At 42.1% G+C, this 6,000-nt stretch overlaps 1 long non-coding RNA gene across 1 annotated transcript in view; it reads right to left on the bottom strand.

The window, feature by feature from the left end:
• Positions 1-5,126, bottom strand: part of LOC138756103 (uncharacterized) — a 16,445-nt gene extending 11,319 nt beyond the window's left edge. Inside the window, exons 1-2 of the long non-coding RNA XR_011352748.1 lie at positions 5,059-5,126; positions 648-821 (exon numbers count right to left, since the gene is read on the bottom strand). This is a non-coding gene — a long non-coding RNA (uncharacterized lncRNA). The remainder of the gene's footprint in view (positions 1-647; positions 822-5,058) is intronic.
• Positions 5,127-6,000: the final 874 nt, after the last annotated feature.

Here is a 6,000-nt window from a genome sequence, read left to right as displayed (position 1 = left end):
TTCTAAATGCAAGCCCATTTTTTACCTACACTGCCAAAGTTCCATGGATCTCATGACTTTTTGAATGAGTATCTCATGGAGAACCTTGTCAAATGCCTTGATAAATCCATATAGACCACATCTGCCCTACCCTCATCAATTTCTTTTGTTACCCCTCAAAAAACTTAATTAGACTTGTAAGTCACAAAGCCAAGCTGAATATCCTTGAGTAGACTGTATTTCTCCAAATGCTCATAGATCCTATCCTTAAGAATCCTCTCCAATAGTTTGCATATCCTTGATGTAAGACTCACTAGTCAATAATTCCCAGGATTCTCCCTATCAATTTTTTTAAAATAAGGGGACTATATTTGCCATTCTCTAATCCTCCAAGACTTTCCCTGTAACCAAAGAGGATTCAAAGATCATAGCAACTGCTCCAGTTATCACTTCCCTTACTTCTCACAGCAACTTGCAGTATATCATGTCCAGCCCCAGGGAAATATCAATTTTGATGTTTTAAGAAGTTCCAATACAGGGAAGTCACGTGATTCAGAGAACGTAGGATGTGGGGTCCTGACCCGCCAGGGAAAACAGAAAAAAAAAATATTTAAATGAAGTAACACAAAGTAAAACAGGAAGAAACATTGTAAGAACAATGCACTTACCTTTTAAGATGTATCCAAATAAGAGGAAAACCATCATTGAACTGTTTAGTAGTATCTCCAAGGAATTCAAAGGGAGGCCTCCAATGCAGAAGGAGCCTGGACGTAGAGTTTTGATGAGATCCCGACAGAAGGCTGAGACAGCGAAGTTGCTTGTAGATGCTTCCTTCCTGAAGACTGGAAAAAATTGCGTTGGACAAGAAAGAAGTGTGTCACTGTGCATGCTCAAATTGGCGAGCGCGCACAGTTCATTTGAGGAGATACTAGCTTTGATAAAAGATTTATCAGAATGGAATTTTTTTGCAAGGAACAGAAGAAGAGATGAAGCCAGAAAGTGATAATGATGAAGTTACAGAACAAGAACAAGAAGAAGAAGAAGATACCAGTATCTCAAGAGCAAGATCAAGTATGGGGTTACAGGAGAGATTAAATTTAAAGGGACTCCACTTGAGAGGGTTGTAAGAAAAATACTGCAACATATGATATTGTCTGATACTGATGGGTCCCATTTATTTAACTTTTGGGGCGTAGTGTATAGCCTGTGTAACCAATTATATTGTATCATGCATAACCTCGTGTTTATTGTATTTCTCATAGTTCTGGAACATAGCTTTTCCCATCGTTATTGAATGAAGATCTACCGGGACCAATGCCTGAAGAAGGCGCACAAAATCTGTGAACCGGTGCGGGCTCGAAAGGCCAACATGGCCTGTTTCCGCTCCGTAAATGGTTATATGGTTATATGGTATGATAGAAATGCATGAAGTATGAAGTAAAATATATAAATACAAAGTTTATCAAGCTGACAGCTGGTATGGAAAAGATGCAAGATGTAGGTAAAATAAATAATAAGGTTAAAAAAGTGGAAGTGAAAGTTGAAAATGTACAGGAGAGAGTGGGCAAATTGGAGAATGAAGTTATAGTGGGGACTGTTGAAAGGAAAAATTGACTGTGGAAAATTTTAGTAGAAGAAATAGTATTTGTTGAATTGAAATAGGGAGATGAAAAACAAGATACGATTCAATTTCTACAAAGATGAATATCTAAAGTTCTGGGGGTGAATTTGAAATTTGAAATTGGAAAGGGCACATGGAGCCCTTAGGCCATGACCACAACCAGATGAAAAGCCTCATTCTACAGTAGTTAAATGTTTAAAATATCAAGATAAATAAAAAAATCTTAGCCTTGGCATCTGAAAGAGAAAGAACAAGAAAGAACCCACTTGAACACCATGGATCAAAGATATTCTTCCACCCAGATAATAGTGCACAATTGCTGACCAGAAGAAGTGAGTTCAATCTGGTTAAGACCCTTTGGGAAAAAGGTTATAAATTTGTACTTTGTTGCCCAGCTACATTGAAGATCTCATTACTTGATGGCAACAAGAAATTTTTTACAGATTATAAATAAGTGGCAAAATTTAATAATTACTTATTAATGAACCGAGGGAATGAGATGTATTTATTTCATTGGTTGACGTAATTTAATTATTAAGGTTGATACATTGTTAAAAGATATGTGTACCTGGGAGGTTAGGGGTTTCAGGGTCAGGGAGCCTCTGGTCATGTGTTTTTTTTTGTGGAAGACGCTGCATCCCAAATAATAGAATGGGGTGGTGCTGTGTATATTAAATGGTGCCACTGGGGGGAATTCTTATTTACTTATTATCAATGGTATGGTTACATTTCCATTATTGTTTCCTTTTATATCTGGATTTCAAGAGAAGTTGGGAGCAACTCAGAAGTAAGATTTGAATTATTGGAGGATAGTTTGGGCAGATATAAAGGAATAGTATATAGATATACATCAATAAATGGAAGAGGTAGTTTTTTTAAAATGCAATACTTCATCGTCCTTAATCTAGGATCAATAAAGGTGGATAAGTCTCCTGGTCCTGATGGGATTTTTCCCAGGACTTTAAGGGAGTTCAGGGAGTAAATAGCAGAACACTGACAGTGATTTTTCAAAGATCACTGGAGGAGGGGGTGGTACTACAGGATTGGAGGGTGGCAAATGTAGTTCCGTTGTTTAAAAAAGGCATTAGGTGTAGGCCAAGTAATTATCACCCAGTAAGTTTGACTTCGGTGGTGGGAAAGTTTATGGAGGGTATTCTTCGAGATAGTATATATGCATATCTGGATAGGCAGGGATTGATTAGTGGCACCCAGCATGGGTTTGTAAGGGAAAAGTCATATTTGATGAACCTTGTTGAGTTTTTTGGATGAAGCTAGAGTGGTTGATGTGATCTATTTGGATTTTAGTAAGATAAGATTCTGCATTGAAGGTTAATAAGGAAAGTTCAGTCACTAGGAATTAGTAGAGAGATTATGACATGGGTTCAGAGGTGGCTGAAGGATAGACAGCAGAGAGTCTGTCTGTCAACTGTCAGGTTGGAAGCCTGTGACAAGTGGGGTGCCTCGGAAATCGGTGCTGGGTCCCTTGTTGTTTATCATTTATATTAATGATTTAGAGAAGGGTATGGTTAACTGGGTAAGCAAATATGCAGATGATATGAAAATAGGGGGAGTGTTGGATAGTGAGGAAGGTTTTCTTGGATTACAGAAGGATTTGGTTTGTTTGGAAGAGTGGGCTGAAAGATGGCATATGGAATTCAGTGTAGACAAGTGCGAGGTGCTGCATTTCCGTGAAAATAACCAGAATAGGACATATGCGGTTAAGGGGAGGACATTGAGGTACACAGAGGAATAGAAGGACCTGGGGGTTATGGTACAGAGTTCATGGAAGATGGATTCCCATGTAGACAGGGTGGTTAAGAAGGCATATGGTATGCTGGCCTTCACAAATCATAGTATAGAGCACACATGTTAAACTCTGGCCCGCGGGCCGAATTTGGCCCGCGATATAATTATATTTGGCCCGCAAGATCATTTCAAAAATGTATTAGAGGTGGCCTGCCCTGCAGCGAGAGCCGATGCTGTTTTTTGGTATTTTCACCCCCACCATCCTCCCCCTTCATTGCACATCCTTCCCCATTGTAACACGAGAAATTGTAACACGAGAAGTCTGTCGATGTCATCAGCCGGCAAGCCAGTTGGAAGGCTCCCCGCACAACCAGTCACTTCTCCCACCTGTCGAGCGGTGCGGCGGATGGGCGAGCGCCTGTGATTGCCTGTCAGTGCGACGGGCATGGCAGGCTGCGCACGGCCCCCGGGCAGCGCGAGCCCCGCGCGACTGGCCCTTCCACAGCGCGAGCGCACTTCTCCTGGTCGCCATGGCCTTCAGCGCTTGCACCCGCGTGGACCCCAGGGACGGCTGGTTCGGCCTTGCACGTGAAGAGAGAGATGGTGGCTGTCCGCAAAGGCTGATCGGCAGCGCACTGGGCCTGAGAGGGTGGGTAAGCAGGGGTGGGCAGAGGGTGTAGGTGGAGTAATGGGCAGAGGAAGTTATGGTGGTGCAAGGGGCAGTTAGAGGGACGGATGAGTAGAAGGAGGGGTGGATAGGGAAGAGGTAAAAGGGGAGGGGCAGGGCGAGTAGGGGAGGGGTGATTAGAGGGTGAGAGACAGGTAGAGGGAGGAACAGGTTGAGGGGAGAGGCAGTAGAGGGGCATGTAAAGGATGGGGTGGGTAGAGGCAGAGCGAGTGGAGTGAGGGGTGAGTAGAGATTGGGTAAAGGACTGGTCAGGTAGAGGGATGGTGGGTCGAGGGTGAATAGAGGCCTAGAGCCTGAGGAGTGAGCAGGAAATGCTGAGTCTTGATGCAGGCCAAAATGGACACAGCCTGTGAATGCTGACTACATCTCCACAGGGACCAAATATGTTTCCCTCAGGTCAAGCAAAGGGTGAACTTGAGCTACCTACTCCTGACCTGTAACATTATCCTCCTAAAGTTATATCCTAAAGTTTAACATTACATATGTTGAAAGAAGAGAAAACATGCAGATGTTGTTGAAAATGTTCAATAAATATTTAGTTCGGCCCTCGACTTAGTCCAAGTTTTTAATTTTGGCCCTCCGTGAATTTGAGTTTGATACCCCTGGTATAGAGTATAGGAGCTGGGAAGTGATGCTGCGGCTATTTTAGGCATTGGTGAGGCCTTGTTTGGGGTACTGTGCTCAGTTCTGGTCTCCAAATTATAGAAAGGATATAGATAAGGTGGAGAGGGTGCAGAGAAGATTTACAATGATGTTGCCTGGTTTACAATATCTGGATTACAGGGAGAGATTAAGGAGATTGGGACTTTATTCATTGGAATGTAGACGGCTGAGATGGGACTTGATAGAGGTATTTAAAATTATGAAAGGAATAGATAGACTAGACATAAACAGACTCTTTCCCCTGAGGGCACTCCGCTTGAGCTATCCTTTTTATTTGTCACTGTGCCTTATCTTTATTACTTTTCCCACCAATCACTATTCTAATTAACTTGCCCTCTGCTCTCTTTTTAAATACACTCACCTCAAGCTGGTTCCCAGAACTCACAGCTCTCCCAAGTCCCTCACTCCTCCTCTTCCAGCAACAATCCTAAAATTTGGATTGACAAAGATGTCAAATTAGCTATAGGAAGCATGCAAAGCAAAAGACATCCCATTTATAGTTCTTTATGTCCCAAAACAAACCTCCATCGGTGAAAGACCATTTCCTCTCTTTTCCTTTGTAGAAAGCAGAGAGTTGAAGTTGACAAAGTATTCTGCCTGGAAGCTCAGTGACTAGTGGATCTGTTCTGGGACCCTGTTCTTTGTGATTATTATAAATGTCCTGAATGAAGATGTAGAAGGATTGGTCAGTAAGCTTGTAGATAATACGAAGGTTGGAGGAGTTGTGGATAGTGTTGAAGATTGATGTAGGTTACAGCAGGATGCAGAGTTGGGGGGAAAAGTGGCAAATGGAGTTCAATCTGGATAAGTGTGAGGTGATGCATTTTGGAAGGTCAAACTTGAAGGCAGAGTGCATGGTTAATGGTAAGATACTTAACAGCATAGAAGAATAGAAGGACCTTGGGGTCCAAATCTATATATCTCTCAAGCTTACCGCTCAGGTTTAATAGGATATTTAACAAGGGTTATGGTGGGGGATTGAGTTCAGGAGTCATGTGGTGATATAGCAGCTTTTAAAATCTCTGATTAGACCAATATTGTGTTCAGTTCTGGTCACCTCATTACAGAAAGGATGTGAACGGTATGGAGAAGGTACAGAGGAGATTTACCAGGACGTTGTCTGAATTGGAAAATGTGTCGTATGAGGCAAGGGCTTTTCTCTTTGGAGTGAAGAAGGATGAAAAGAGTCTTCATAGAGGTCTATAGGATTATGAGAGGCATAGAAAAGGTAGGCAGCCAGCACAATTTTCCCAGAGTGGCAGTAGTAAATATCTGTATAAAGTGAAAGGAAGAAGTCTTAGAG

Source organism: Narcine bancroftii, chromosome 3, assembly GCF_036971445.1.
Source record: "Narcine bancroftii isolate sNarBan1 chromosome 3, sNarBan1.hap1, whole genome shotgun sequence".
In the NCBI taxonomy this organism is placed as follows: Eukaryota; Metazoa; Chordata; class Chondrichthyes; order Torpediniformes; family Narcinidae; genus Narcine; species Narcine bancroftii.
Note: the sequence above shows the minus strand (reverse complement) of the source record. Positions and strands in the feature narration are given on the sequence as shown.